The 16,090-nt window shown below is 44.2% G+C and overlaps 1 protein-coding gene across 1 annotated transcript in view; it reads right to left on the bottom strand.

Moving 5' to 3' along the window:
* Positions 1 to 6,136, bottom strand: part of LOC144694927 (phytanoyl-CoA hydroxylase-interacting protein-like) — a 60,771-nt gene extending 54,635 nt beyond the window's left edge. The window contains exon 1 of the mRNA XM_078565709.1: positions 5,942 to 6,136. The gene's annotated coding sequence lies outside the window, so the exon portion shown is untranslated. The remainder of the gene's footprint in view (positions 1 to 5,941) is intronic.
* Between the last annotated feature and the right edge of the window lie 9,954 nt (positions 6,137 to 16,090).

Here is a 16,090-nt window from a genome sequence, read left to right as displayed (position 1 = left end):
AGGGTAGTAGGGCTGCAGGGAGATGGAGCAGAGGCCGCAGAAATGGTAAGCTCTGCGCCATGCCCTCTGCCAAGATGGAAGATGGAGTCCTTCTTGATCCTTGACAGTGGCAAAAGGCTTTCTGACCGGGCAGCCAATGTACCCAGCACCTCGGTGTGCATGCCCATCAACGTTCTATTGGATGCCAGCCCATCAAGGTCCTCATCGGAGTCCTCTACAGCAGTCTGTGACCTGTTGCCCTCCGGTGAGTTGGTACACGAACCATCCATTACTCCTGACCTGGCTGCATTCGTGCCTGGTGACTCATCATGTGCTGATCCCAACTCTACTTTTGCCTTTTAGGGCAGTGCCAGTATATGAGCTGGTAGCTGTAGCTGTCAGATCAAGTGACAGGGTCTCTTCATCAGTGTTGTGCTCTTGCTCTCTCTCTTCTCCTCCAGGGGCTCTAGAAAGCAAAAGGTCCGTGGTGACACCATCACCATCTTGCACATCATGGTGGTGGGGGGTCGAGGGGGGTGGTGGGTAGGTGGGGTGCAGCTGACAACATTGGTGGGGCTGGCAAAATCTGTAAGTATGTAAGGGTGAGTTGGAATACCTTCGTGATCCTGAGTGCCAGAGTGTGCTACTGGGTAAGTGATGGCTGTATGGTGCATTGAACAGAATGAGAGCTTGGTGGTGTGACAGGCAGTGATGTCGTATGAAGATGCATTAACTGACCTTGACCACCCTGGTGAGGTCATTAAATTTCTTGTAGCGATGTTGCCAGGCTCTCGGGTCCCAACTCCAGGAATTCACTTCCCTGGGCACCTGCTCCCAAACCCTCTGAAGGTGATACTTCAGATCTTTGTGGTCTGTATATGACTGGAGTTTGACTGCTTTCTCTCTAAACCTGCAGTGAACGTCCTGCGGATGTTTTGGTAGGCACTGTGCTTGGATAGAGGTGACTTGTCATTGAGGTAAGTCCTGTATATGTCACATGGACAGGAAACTACTCAATCTCAGATGACTGAAACAAAGACAAAGGTCTCCAAGGGCATACTTTGCAATTTCCTGTTTGCTGATGACTGTGCATTAGCTGCTGGCTCAGAGCTGGACATGCAATGTAACATTCACTTGTTCTCCAATGCATGCGATGACTTCAATCTCACCATGAGCAGGAAGAAACTGAATTAATACACAAGCCTGCTCCCGGAAAGCCCTATCTCAAGCCCAAGGTCTCACCCCTTGACCAGAACCTGTCAGCAGCAGATAAGTTCACTTATCTCTGGAGGACACTCTGTGAGCTGTATATATTGATGACAAGACACATGCAAGAATTGTCAAAGCAGGTGTAGCCTTTGGCAGACTTCGAAGCTCAGTCTGGGAATGAAGAGGAGTACCATAGACCGTGGTGTATAAGTCGACCCAGTATATAAGACAACCCCATTTTTTCAGGCCCAAAAATCATATTTTTGCATACACTCGACCCTACCACCTCCCCTCACCCAACCTTTACATTCGCGACATGCTATACTCACATTAGTATTGAGCCTCAAATTATCACAGTACAAACGGATGTTTTACTTACCAGTGCCTTATAACTGGGTGTAAGGGATTGAGCAGGCGATATGGGCTGTGTTGTGAGGAGGTGCGGTAGTTTAAGACATGCCCACACAGAGCAGACCCTGTGAAGTGAACGACAAAAATGGCGACCACCCATGCCTGCATTTCACTTTTATACTCAGTATATAAGTCGACCCAGTTTTAAAGGGATTTTTCAAGGCTTCAGAGGTCGACTTATATACTACATTGTTACAGTTTGACTTTGTGACTCCTGATTTTCAGGATTGGCTAATATGCAACTCCAATTGCTCTGTCATTGTAAACATCTTTACAGCAATAGATGGTGCCCCATGTGTCTCCCCGGTGAAAGAGATCATCGGAGAGATGTCAGCTGTTCCATTGCAGCTGTACAGAGAAGATTGGAGGCTATGTCACTCAGGATCTTTAAAAAGAGTAACTTTTTGCTTTGCTTTTAACTCAGGCAGTGTTTGCACAGGTCTCTGCTGTGCAGTACTCAGGCTAAGCTCCTTACTGGAGTATAAAGGCCTTATACTGGTTCCCTTGTGTCAGTTGTGCTACCCACCACAGCGCCAGCCTCTCATTCTGTTCAATGCACCATTAGGCCATCACGTACATAGCAGCACTCTTGCTTTTGAATCAGAAGGTCATTGATTCAAGTGGCACTCTGATCAGTGGCAAGTAACATTTACACCACACAAATGCAGGGCAATAACCATCTCCAACAAGAAACAGTCTAGCCACTTTCCACTGACATCCAATGCCATTATCATTTCCAAAGCCATCACCATTTACCAGAAACTTAATTGGACCAACCTATATAAATAAAAGCCAGCCAAAGGCTGGATATTCTATGGCAAGTGTCTCAACTCCTCTCTACCCAAAGCCTGTCCATCTACAAGGCACAAAAACTCCAGAGACTTTGGCATTCAATCTAACTGATACTTCATTGCAGTAGTGAGGGAACTCTGCACTGTCAGAGGTGCTGTCTTTCAGGTTGGGAAGTAAAATAGAGGCCTTGTCTGCCCTTGGTAAAAGATCCCACAGCAGTATTTGAAGAGTGACAGTTAAGTTCTCACCAGTGACCTGGCCAATATTTTTCCTTTGCCAAACTCCTGAAGAAACAGATTATCTAGTTGTTGCAGTTTGTGGGATCTTGCTGTGCACAAACTGACTGCTGCGTTCCCTGCATTAGAACATGGGCTGCACTTCTGAAATACTTCATTGGCTGTAAAGTGCTTTGGGTCACCCTGAGGTTGTGAATATTGCTATATATGTGCAAATTTCTCTTTCTCTGCTCAATGATACACCATCCGTAGTGGTTTGTAGAGTGTTTATACTGTGGTGTGCAGTCGGCACTGACTGACTGAAAAATGACATGAGAACGTATTCCATGGTCATTCTCTCAAGTATTTCATGCCCTGAGCTCTGGACAGACTGCGAGCGTGAGTATCTTTGGTGTGATTATGACTTCATTACATTTCACAACTTTGGATAGAGGCTGCAGACTTTGAAAGCTCTTCAAAGCTCACGATGGCCCCATTCGTCCTTCAGCCCCCACAGCTGCTGAAACCATTCTCCATGCTTTGTCACCACTGAACTCAATATATCCAAGCTGCTCTTGGCTGAACTTACAACCTCCATAAACCTCAATTATTTCCAAAACCAGGTGCCTGTATCCTGTCCTGCTTGTCCATAATTCATGTTCTTCCAGTGTCACAAAAGCATTGAATTGAATCCTCGCATTCATCTTGGATTCCCTCCATGGCCTCATCCCATCCTATCTCTCCCCCGTCCCTACATTCCCTGCCTCCACCCTAACCAACTCTAGCCTCTGGTATTTCCTCCCTTCTTTTAGCCCATCATTGGAGGCAGAACATTCAGTTTCCTTGCTCATATTCCATGGGTCGCCATCTGTAAATCTCTCTGCCTCTCTACTGCTCTCTCCCTCTTTAAAACACTTCTTTAAAATGTGACATTTTTGACAAGGCTCTCACGTGCTACCCTAACTCATGAGTTCTGTCCGCCTCTTTATTCCTTTTGTCTCCCTCCCCTCCCACCCCTGAAAAACATTGGAATATTTTCTGTATTAAAAAAGGCACCACAACAATGCAACTTGTTCTTGTTCCGTCACCAGACCAGTTCTCTGATACTCAGATAGAAAGCAATCCAGAAAAACCAGTTTATTCTTGTCAGGATGAATGCTGTTAGTGACTTCCACATCCCACGCTAGGGTTCCCATGGTAACAGAAAAACCGTGACAGCCAGAAAAGTACTCTGGTCCATTCCAATAATATTTGCCATGAGAATAGAACGTGGGTAGTGTGTGGAGAGGCAATGGTTAGTGAAAGGGCAGGGTTAGACACAAGTCTCCATTTACACTGACAGCCATCTGATTGAACATGGGCCAGAGAAGTGGGTACTGAGGTGAATGCCCTGTATAATGCTTCATTCAGCCATTTTATTCTAACTAACACAGATCTGGTTTTAGCTGATTGCGCATGAACCTAAGCTGTGTTTGTGTTAGATGTGTTACAGCACACAATTCTGGTGCCACTGGTGCATGTCTGTGAAGGAAATGAAGGTTAAAATGTCACCCAATCTGTGCGCTAAACAGTTCAACTGGTGATATTCGTATGTGTGATTGTGAGTGTTGGCGTGAATATGTATCACATTGTATTAATATGTGTAGCAGAGTGTGATAATGTATCTGTACCAGTGTGTTAGAAAGTGTTAATGTGTGCCTTGTGTTTGTGTTAATGTGTGTGTATGAGAGGGATAGTTTGCTTGTGTGTCAGAATATGTTAGTATGTGTGTTACTGTGTATATGTTAACATGTGCATGTTAGCATATGTGTGTGTGTGTGTGTCTGTGTGTGCATAACTGACACAGCCTCTCGGCAGCTGGTGTGATGATCTCGAATATTCTTAAAGTCGCATGACATATTTTTGAATATGAAATATTCTGCTAGCCCTTTGGCCTGACAAGCCAACATCGTGTCTGCTCATCTTCCAGGAGGATTACCCTTTCCTCTCTCCTTTGTTGCAGACAGAGCACAGTTCCATAGGGCCTCGTTGTTTCATCCTAGTGATCTTTCTATGAATTTGATGCCAGTCAGCCCAAGGGAGATGGTTCCACTTTGGGTAGCATCAACCAGCATCCACAATATGTGTGCTTTCCAGTAGGGATCACATGTGCCTGACTCAACCCTCCTCACTCTCAACTATAGAGTTGCTGAGGCTAATGGGGGTACCCAGGCTGCTAGCTCAGCTATGATCGGATAATTCTGTTGTGTTTGATTGGGCACTACAAAGAAACAATAGAGGGAAAAATTCTGCAAGATTAGTAGCTCACGGTGCTAAAGGAGATGAATGGTGGGAACATGTGGTGCAGACTTGACACTCCCATGGCTGTGAATAGATAGTGCAATGGATAGACCTTTGGATAGTGCAAGAGGGCTACTTAACTGAAGAGGCAATCTCAAGTCAGGCAGACTGGGTGCAAGTCCATCCTTTCTTTTCCAATAGGATGGGTTTGGATGTCTCGCCTGGTCGTTGAGTGGGTAGGCAATTGGCACGCAGTCTAACTGAGAGAGGCTGGCAGAGACATGGTACCCTGGCACAGAGGTTTGGGGGCTCAGAGCTTTCTGCTGAATCTGATACTCCCGGCACACATACACAATTCCAAAAGAGCAGCCACAAAAAAAAAACGATAAATGAATGAAACATGAAAAGGACAATTCTAATTTTCACAGGTACAGATATCTGTCAGCAGGAACAAGCAGTTATTCCTCTTTCGTTTTGGAGGAATTTTATCCATCCCCAAATTCCCTCCCTGATCGGAGTGGAACCATTCCCAGAACGTGTGCGTGCAAATCTTAAATCTTTCAAAGGAACGAGTGAGTGTTGTGGGGCGGGGTGGATACACACTTAGTAAACCTGGAGTGAGACGCCCCTTCCCCCGCCCGCCCCCGACCCCGCCGCTGCGTTGTCCATGGTGCTGAACCGGTTAAGTACCTTCTCTCCAGTCAGCACTAGGAGCTGGACACCGGCGGACGATGCCTCTTGCCCAATGCTACATCTGTTTATCTTGCTGCATTTACAGGAACCCCCAGTGTCTGGGGAAGGGGGTGATTTGCCCCGTTCGATGCGCTCCCCCAGAATAACTGGCTGTGTGCTCAGGAATATCCTCTGTGTTTTTTAGGGCTGGAGCTATATTGCAGATGGACCCCCACTCTCCTCAGTCTCCTCCTCCTAAAGAGACTGGGCAGAAGACAGTGAGTATTTAATTGCATAACAGCCTTGGTCCCCGGCAGCCTTCCTACCTTGGAATGAATGCATCCATTCAACCGGCTCTGAAAGAGATCCGACAGTGCACCCACCTGAAACTGTGGCTTCTCAATCCTTCAGTGTCGCCTGGCGTTAAGTTGCAAAGCTGTAATTTTGGGGAGGGGTTTTTTTGGGGGGGGAAGGGGGAGGGGGGCTGCGATGGCTGAGCTTATTCCAGCTGCATCTTTTTCCCTTCTTCTGCCTTCGCCTCAGACGCTGCTCTGTTCTCGGTGGAGCTGCCTCCCAGCAACAGCTGATCTTACGTCAAATCGCTGCATAATCCCCACACTCGTGCAGTCTCTAGAGAATCCTGAACAGTCCAGGTACACACCCCCCCTTAAAGACGACACACCATTTCTAGGCTGTGCCGAACCCTGTGAGTGCAGGCTGTGTGCAACAAAGGGTCAATTCATTAGCTGCTTTAACAGTTGGTTGCAATAGGAGTGACATTATTAAGTAAGGAATGATTTTATTTATAAATTGTTCTCCCTTTTGCTACACCCATATCTTAAACTTCTCCTCCCAAGTTGGAGCTGCGTTCTCTAGAAAAAAGAAGGCTGAGAGGAGACCTAGAATCATGATTACAGGACAAAAATGAGGCCATTCGACCTATCATGTTCATGACAGCTTTCTGTGAGAGCAATTTAGCGAGTCCAACACCTCTGCTTTTTCCCATGTAGCCCTGCAAATCTTTTCTCTTAATATAATCATTCTATTCCCTTTTGAAAGAGTAATGTATTCCAGGTCCTAACTGCTTGCTCATGTCACCTCTGGTTCTTTTGCCAGTCACTGTAAGTCTTTTCCCCCTTGACCCTTTGACCAATGGGAACAGTTTCACGCTATCTACTCTGTCCAGACCCCTCATGATTTTGAAGGCCTCTATCAAATCTCCTCTCAACATTCTCTTCTCCAAGGAGAATAACCCCAGCTTCTCCAATCTATCCTTGTAGATGAATCTCTCATGCCTGGAACCATTCTTGTAAATCTGTTCTGCATCGTCTTTAAAGCCTTCACATCTTTCCTTAAAGTGCGCTGCCCAGAATTGGACATAATACTCCAGTTGAGGTCAAACCAGTGTTTTATAAAGGTTCACTATAACTTCCTGGCTTTTGTATTCTCTGCCTCTATTTATAAAGCCAAGAATCCCATTTGCTTTATTAACCACACTCTCAACCTGTCCTGCCACCTTCAAAGATAGAGGTCTTTAAAGATTAGGAAGGGCTTCAACAGAGTAGATGTGGAGAGATTCTTTTCACTTGTGGGTAAGTCCAGAAGAGGTGGTCCCATGAATATGATAGCTACTGGCAGATCAAATAAAGAATTTAGGAGGAGTTTCTCTATGAAGGGTATTTTGAGAATGTTCAACTCACTGTCACTTGCAGCTGATGAAGCTGACAGCAGTGAAGCATTGAAGAAGGGGCTTGATGCTTACATAGGAGAGAATGAAAAAGAGGAATATGAGGCAAGGTAGGAAGAACTCACTAGACTGGGAAGAGGATTGGCTGAATTAAAAGCACGAGCAATAGGCTGGTTGGACTGAATAGCCTATTGCTTTGTTACAGATTATATGTGTTTCTGTGGGAAACCACTATGTAACATGAACGAGCACTATTTCAGCAGGGAAGGAAGACTCACAAATGGGAATCTGGATCCCCTGAAAACTGCACATATAGGCAACCAGTAGATATAATCTGTAGATCTCCTTCACAGCCACCTCTCCCCCACAGTGGGACACAGTAGAGTCACTCTACTGAAAACCCAGCCCTTTCATATCCCTCCACCATGAGGGATATTTAGCTACAAGGGAGAATGGACATCACCAAATGTTTAACATGGTGAGGACACATCTTATGATGAAAGAAGGTCAGCACCATTCTTAAAGGGACATGGGACATTTTTTATTTGGGTACAATTTGGTAATAAATCTTTGGGTTTCTCCAAGTCATATTTCAGCACGGCGGTTGATACAGGTACCTTTTTTCATTTGGTTTTTCCAGACTCGTCCTCTTCTCAAATATATAGCCAGACCGCACATTGCCCTTCAGGAACAAAAAAAAATCAATACAACTAATGAAGTGTTAGCTTTTATAATTAGAAGGCTATATTTCAAAGGGGGAGATGGTGGAATAGTGGGAATGTCACTGAGCTAGTAATCTAGAGACCCAGCTTAATGCTCTGGGGACAGGGGTTCAAATCTGCCATGGCAGCTGGTAGAATTTAAATTCTATTAATAAAATCTGAAATTGAAAGTCAGTCTTAGTAATGGTGACCATGAAACTATCATCAATTGTTGTAAAAACCCACCTGGTTCACCAATGCCCTTTAGGGAAGGAACTCTGCCGTCCTTACCTGGCCTGGCCTACATGTGACTCCAGACCCACAGCAATGCGGTTGCCTCTTAGCTGCCCTCTGAAATGGCCGAGCAAGCCACTCAGTTCAAGGGCAGTTAGGGATGGGTAAGAAATGCTGACCTTGGCAGCAACGCGCACATCAGTCAAAGAATTTTTTAAAAAGTTTTGCTAAGCTCTTGTGAGACCACATCTGGAGTACTGAGTACAGTCCTGAGCATTGCACCTTAGAAAGAATATACTGGCCTTAGAAGGAGTGCAGGACAGATTCACCAGCATGTTACCAGGGCTCAAAGGACTAATTTTTAAGGTGAGGTTACATAAACTAGGCTTGTATTCCCTGGAATATAAGATTTAAAGGTGATTTAATTGAGGTTTTTATGATCTTGAAAGGAATTGATAGGGTAGATAATGAAAACTTTATCCAAAGGTGAGGAAGTCTAGGACAAGAAGACACCAAGACATCAAACCAGAGCATTCAAGAGAGGAGTTTGGAAACACTTCTTGTCACAAAGGGTAGTAGAATTGTGGATCTCCCACAAAAAAGCATTAGCTGCTAGCTCAATTAATAACTATAATTTTATTGCTGAGTTTTTCCAGGTATTTTTGTTTTTGTTTTGGATTTCCAACATCCGCAGTTTTTTGCTTTTAACTATAATTTTAAGATTGCTAGATTTTCGGTAGACAAAGCAATAAAACACTAATGAGCAAAGGTGAATGGATAGAGTTAAGGTATATATCAACCATGATCTCATTGAATGGAAGAACAGGCTTGATGGACTGAATGGCCTTCTGTTCCTATTTTCCTCCCCTGGCTGACATCGACCAACTCAACACAGGATTAGAACCTGGGACCAAACCAATCTGAATCGCTCAGCAGTTCATAGGATGGTGCAGAGAGGAACAGCTTGATCATCTTGTCAAGGGCTGATGATTGCAAGCTGTTATAGTGACAATAGTGCTGACAGATCAAATGCCAATCTTTATTGCGCACACGCCTGGGTTATGTGTGGTGGTTTATAGTTAAATGTTCTTGCCCTGTAATTACTCCAGGTTGCTCATGCATGCACCTCCACCTCTTCTTATTTAAAGTATATTTTGCTGTATTATTATCTTAGTTTCCAGCTTCCACTGTTGCCTCTGCTTATTTTAGCCTGCTTCCTGTGTTGCACAGCTCTCTCTCCGAGTATGGGACCCTCTTTGAAACAGATGGCAGTCTCTCTTCATTTGTGTTTCTCCTTTTTCTTTTATTAGTCGCAAATTATGAGTCACCTGGCATACATGTCATGTGAAAAAGTGGCATGATTGAAAGCATCACTAAAGCACAAAATGTGAAAGGGAGTTGATTACAGATTGGTGCTGTTTTGGAAGCTCATCCAGTAGATCACCATTGGGAGCTACTGGAAAAGGGCACAGCCTACTGTTGTATGACACAAGTTGTGGTGGAGTGCTATACTCGTGGGGTTGTGTTGACTCCAGCTGCACCCCTTGGTCAGTGAACAGGAGATCTGGCTGAACCTCCTCGCCAAGAAAGATTATCCTCTGCTTCTCACAAGGTCAAACAGCCCACAGATTCAGACAGTAAGAGTAGCCACTTGGGGGAAAGAGCACCTGCTGCACAGAGAAGCATCAGCAACATTCAACACTGCAGGGAGAATGCTACAGATGGGCCAAATGGTCTCCATATGTGCTTTAAATTCTCTATGCTTCCATGAAAAATAATCTTTGATGACGAGGTTCAAACTACACTACTGTTGGTATTTTATTGTCGCATGCTCCATGTCACAAAACACTTACCTGTTTGCAAAGAACAAGCTTATCATTGTGTTACACTTAATGCATAATGGGTATCTTTCATGGAAGTTACCACATTGTAAACATAGAAGGAAGGTTTCCCATATCAATATTTCTACTGTGGTTCTGAACTCATGTTCTTAACTAATTCCCTGCTCTTCTTCAAAATAGTGTCATGGGATATTTTATATACACTTGAGGGGGTAGAGGGGTCTTGGTTTAAAGTCTCATCCAAAAGACAGCATCTTTGACAGTGCATCACTTCCTCAGTACTGCACTTGAATATCAGCTTGATTTTTGGGGTCAAGACCTGGTTTGGGACTTGAACCCAAAACCTTCTAATTCAGAGGCAAAGGTGCTACCAACTGAGCCACAGCCAACACACATTAAATTAGAGGATAAATTTCATGTCTGCAAAGTAGAGGTCATCAAAGTAATGCAATTGATACAGAGTTGTGCTACCAAATCTCTTGCCTTCGATGGGATACACAAGCCAAAAGTTGCAATTTCTTGCTTTCCTGTCTTCAGATTATGACTTTACGCATATTTTAATCATGCTGATAATTCCCAGCTCATTGGGAAGGATGGAAGGAAGACTTGCAAATGGCACTGCAAGTAGGGTGGAAAGGGAAAAGGAGAAAGACAGTGAATAGAAGACAAAGTTGAGAGGAGCAAAGAAGAATTCAAATATTGTTGAAAATGTTGTGAAAGCTTTTCATCTTGCACTTATCAGGACAAATGCAAGAATAGCAAATTTCAATCGATCACAACAATTTATACTACAGCTGAAAAGGGTGCTGATTGGTTAGCAAGTTGACTCTGATAGGCCAAAGTGTTGCCATACCTTTCACCATTGACTTATCCATGGCAACGACATTTGGGATGGATGCAACTCATCTCTTCTGACCATGTTTAAGTTTCAGTTGAGTGTGAGTCCCTGATTTACTGTTGCCAGTAGGAAACCTAACTCCTTGGATAACACACAGGCATCGATTCTGGAGCTGGCCATCAGCAGTCTGGAACAGAAACAGCAAAAAACACCAGCAACTTCTGATTTATAGATTGTGGCAGTCACTGAGTAAATGAGAAATACTCACAAAGCAGGTCCCATGATTAAGGGACCTGTGTTGAGAAAAAAGTGTCACGAGCTGGAGATGGATAGTGGCAGCCTGTGGAGCCAAAACACAATACCGAGCAAACTGATGAATGCAATATGATTCAAAAAGTGAAAGCAAGGAGTAACAGATTGGATCAGGCAATGCTGAAACTATAACCAATGATAAATTATGTAGCTATGTTATTCTGCTCTGGAAATATTTCAGTGTGTGATGCTAGCTGCAGACATTACCCTCACGATCTAGGCTCACCGCTGAAGAATAGCCACTTGGATCATGTACTGGAGAATACCCAGTGTCTATGAAACTCTCCCCAACCAAAGAATTAATGCCTCTGTAGGAGAAAATTGGTAGAAAAGAGGTTAATATTTGTATGACAGGTCCATGAATCACTGCACACACAGAACAAATGCAAGGCAGTCATCAGGATTTTAGTAAAATGTGACGTTGGTGGGTGAAATTTTCACACTGTGTTCACTTATCAAATGAAGCAGCACCAAAGGAGGAATTGGTGCATTGTGAAACGTTGAAGAGTGAAAATAACACGGCGGTACAATTTTAGATTCTGCCCTTCCAAACTTGGAGTGTAGCTGGCGAGGATATTGTGAGCTGTATGGCACTGGGGTGAAGTACTGGAGGGGACTGGCATTAGTGGGAAAGGATATAACCTTGGGGAGGCGGATTAAGGGGCAGCAGACAAAGACAGTCATGACACAACTGATGGTCAGTCACAGTGCCTATATTCTCCACAACCACATTAACATGACACAAACTACAATTTTTCTTCCACCACAAGTATATTTTATTCATAAAATTTGTTAAAGTACATTGCAGAACAGTTCAAATTCCGCATTACATAAAGTGCAATACAGCTCAATTTCTTTCAATGCAGAAAATGAGCTGCCTTACTACACTTGCCATTACAGGTTATATTTCATGTCAAACATTCTTTGGTGCATGCAGTTTGTGGGTTTTAGCCCATCATTGTACTGTAGTGGGAGGGCCTTAGTGGCCATTCCCCATTGAGCATTTGTAGTGGCTGCCTCAAGCTTCAGTGCGTCCCTCAGCAAGGACCTTGGAGTGTTCCAGTCTGCATCACTCGGTCATTGACAGCTCTTTAGTCCGGAAGAACAGCAGGTTTCAAACAGACCAAGGAGCATCTTTCACCGAGTTGATGGTCCTCCAGCTGCAGTTGATGTTTATCTCGGTGTGCATTCCTGGGAACAGCCTATGGAGCACTGAGTCCTGTGTTACGAAGCTGCTCGGGATGAACCTCAACAAAATCCACTGCCTCTCTTGCCAGACCTGTTTTGTAAAGGCACGTTCCAGAAGGAGGTGGGCGACAGTCTCTTCCCCACTGCAGCCACCTTGAGGGCAATGTGGGGAGGGGGATGAGACTCTTGGTGTGCAAGAACAGCCTGACAGGGAAGGGCCTTCTCCCCACCAGTCAAACTGCGTCTTAGTGCTTGTTTGTAAATTTTGGAGATGACTTTAACAGTTTGGTCAGGGAACCATCTGACAGGGTCCACCATCTCCTTTTCCTGCACAGAAACTGCAAATTACAGTACAGCTGGAATCAACAAAACTCCAAAATAAATACCACATTATACTTGTTAATAGTATCCTAATGCGAAAACCCTCTTCTGGTGGCACTGGCATTGTAGGGTTCTTTTTGGAAGCATTATGTTACTAAGATAATTTGCTGCCTATAAATTGTGTACATTTGTTTTTTTAAAGGTACATGACTCTATAATGATTTGCATGCTGTTCTTTTTGGCTGGATGTTGGTAATTTAAGTTAAATAAATACAAATACTTTCTGATCTTGGGAACTAAACCATTATAGAATAATATTCAGAGGAATTAGTCCTCACCTGCTGTTGCTTTTATGCTATCTGTGTATGTTTGTGTGAGTCTTGTTGCTATTGCAAATCTCTGGGAGCCTCCGTTACAACATATTTAAACTGTGGAACACATTTCTCAAATCCTACTTGAAATCTTGCTCACAACTCCAAGTCTAAAAACTAACAGCAGCTGCAGGAGCGAACTATAAAGAACACTTTTATCACTTTTATTGTGTCTTAGAAACAAGCACTCTGAATACAAGGAATTGCTTTGAAGTCCAGCCGCACTTAGGTGAGCATAGCAGCTGTGTTGGACACAACACGGTCCCACAAACAGTAATAACGTGAACAGTCATTCACTTATCTATCCGTCCATCCATCTTTTCACCTGTTTATCTTTCTTGCAGCATATTGAACTCAAAACTGGATTTTGATTCTATTGTCTTTATGTTCTCTCACTCTCTTGCTGTGTGGTTAAGACAGGTTTTTTAAAATCACATTCTTCCCCACCCTTCCCCCATCTTTTTTGAATGTGCAAAACATTATGTGTTAGCTGCAGCTCAGATGTTTCTCACTTGTGCTCCGAGTCAGAAGGTTGTGGGTTCAAGTCCCAACCCAGGACTTGAGTATAAAAATCAAGGCAGGCACTCCAGTGCAGTACTTGAGGGAGTGCTACACTGCCAGAGATGCCTTCCTTTCAGATGGCCCAACCATATTCAGCTGCTTCATCAATGACCTTCCTTCCATCATAAGATCAGAAGTGGGGATGTTCGCTGATGATTGCACGATGTTCAGCACCATTCGCGACTCCTCAGATACTAAAGCAGTCCATGTCCAAATGCAACAAGACCTGGACAATATCCAGGCTTGGGCTGACAAATAGCAAGGAACATTCATGCCACACAAGTGCTAGGCAATGACCATCTCCAACAAGAGAGAATCTAACCATCTGCCCTTGACCTTCAATTATCATCGCTGAATCCCCCACTATCAACAGCCTTGGGGGGTTATCATTGACCAGAAACTGAGCTGGACTAGCCATATAAATACTGTGGCTACAACAGCAGGTGAGAGGCTAGAAATCCTGTGGTGAGTAACTCACCTCCTGACTCCCCAAAGCCTGTCCACCATCTACAAGGCACATGTTAGGAGTGTGATGGAATACTCTCTGCTTGCCTGGATAAGTGCAGCTCCAATAATACTCAAGAAGCTTGATACCATCCAGGACAAAGCATCCTGCTTGATTGGCACCCCTGCCACGAACATTCACTCCCTCACCACCGACGCACAGTAGCAGCAGTGTGTACCATTTACCAGATGCACTGCAGAAACTCACCATGGCTCTTTAGGTAGCACCTTCCAAACCCACAACCGCTACCATCTAAAAGGACAAGGACAACAGACACATGGGAGCACCCACTACTTGGAAGTTCCCCCACAAGCCACTCACCATTCTGACTTGGAAATATATCGCCATTCCTTCACCTTCACTGGGTCAAAATACTGGAACTCCCTCCCTAACAGCACAGTGGGTGTACCTTCAACTCAGGGACTGTAGTGGTTCAAGAAGGCAGCTCACTACTACCGTCTGAAAGGCAATTAGGGTTGGGCAATAAATGCTGGCCTAGCCAGTGACGCCCACATCCCATAAATGAATAAACAAGTAGTCTCATCATCTCAGATGAAACCATAAGACATAGGAGCAGAAATTAGGCCATTCGGCCTATCGAGTCTGCTCCGCCATTCAATCATGGCTGATAAGTTTCTCAACCCCAATCTCCCACCTTCTTCCCATAACCTTTGATCCCCTTACCAATCAAGAACCTATCTATCTCGATCTTAAATACACTCAATGACCTGGCCTCTACAGCCTTTTGTGGCAATGAATTCCATAGATTCACCACTCTCTGGCTAAAGAAGTTTCTCCTCATCTCTGTTCTAAACGGTCTTCCCTTTACTCTGAGGCTGTGCCCTCAGGTCCTAGTCTCTCCTACTAATGGAAACATCTTCCCCACATCCACTCTATCCAGGCCTTTCAGTATTCTGTAAGTTTCAATCAGATCCCTCCTCATCCTTCTAAACTCCATCGAGTATAGACCCAGAGTCCTCAAACGTTCCTCATATGTTAAGCTTTTCATTCCTGGGATCATTCTCGTGAACCTCCTCTGGATCCTCTCCAGCGCCAGAACATCCTTCCTGAGATAGGGGGCCCAAAATTGCTCACAATATTCTAAATGTGGTCTGACCAGAGCCTTATAAAGCCTCAGCAGCACATCCCTGCTTTTATATTCTAGTCCTCTCGAAATAAATGCCAACATTGCATTTGCCTTCCTAACTACCGACTCAACCTGCAAGTTAACCTTAACAGAATCCTGGACTAGGACTCCCAAGTCCCTTTGCACTCCAGATTTCTGAATTCTCTCCCCATTTAGAAAATAGTCTATGCCTCTATTCTTCCTACCAAAGTGCATGACCTCACACATCCCCACGTTGTATTCCATCTGCCATTTCTTTACCCATTCTCCTAACCTGTCTAAATTCTTCTGCAGCCTCCCTGCCTCCTCAATACTACCTGTCTTGAGACATTTAAACCGGGGCCCTAGCTGTTGACCTCTTAAGTGGATGTAAATAAGACCCCATGACATTGTTTCTAAGAAGAGCAGGGGAGTTATCCCTGGAGACCTGGCCAATATTTATCCCTTAAACAACATCTCAAAAACACATTGTCTGGTCATTATCACATTGCAGTTTGTGGGAGCTTGCTGTGTGCAAATTGACTGCTGCAGTTCCTACTTTGCAACAGTGACTACACTTCAAAAAGTACCTCACTGACACTTTGAGACATACTATGGTTTGAAAGATGCTCTATACGTGCAAGTCCTTCTTTTTTTAATGATTATTTTGCCTCCCGTGATACTGTATCTTATTTCCCTGTATTCTTACCTTTTGGCTTGTTTGGACCATTCACGCACCGATGTTATTGGAAATGTTTGAAAGTCTCTATCTTTAAGTAATATGTGTCTAGCAGCAGCATTGCAGCACAGTGAAGCAGATCAGGAGTGCATTGGTGCTCAAGTCTAACCAATTGTTTAGTTGGGGTTT

Source organism: Cetorhinus maximus, chromosome 20 (genome assembly GCF_964194155.1).
Source record: "Cetorhinus maximus chromosome 20, sCetMax3.hap1.1, whole genome shotgun sequence".
Taxonomy (NCBI): Eukaryota; Metazoa; Chordata; class Chondrichthyes; order Lamniformes; family Cetorhinidae; genus Cetorhinus; species Cetorhinus maximus.
The sequence above is the reverse complement of the archived record's forward strand: the minus strand, read 5'-3'. Positions and strand labels throughout refer to the sequence as shown.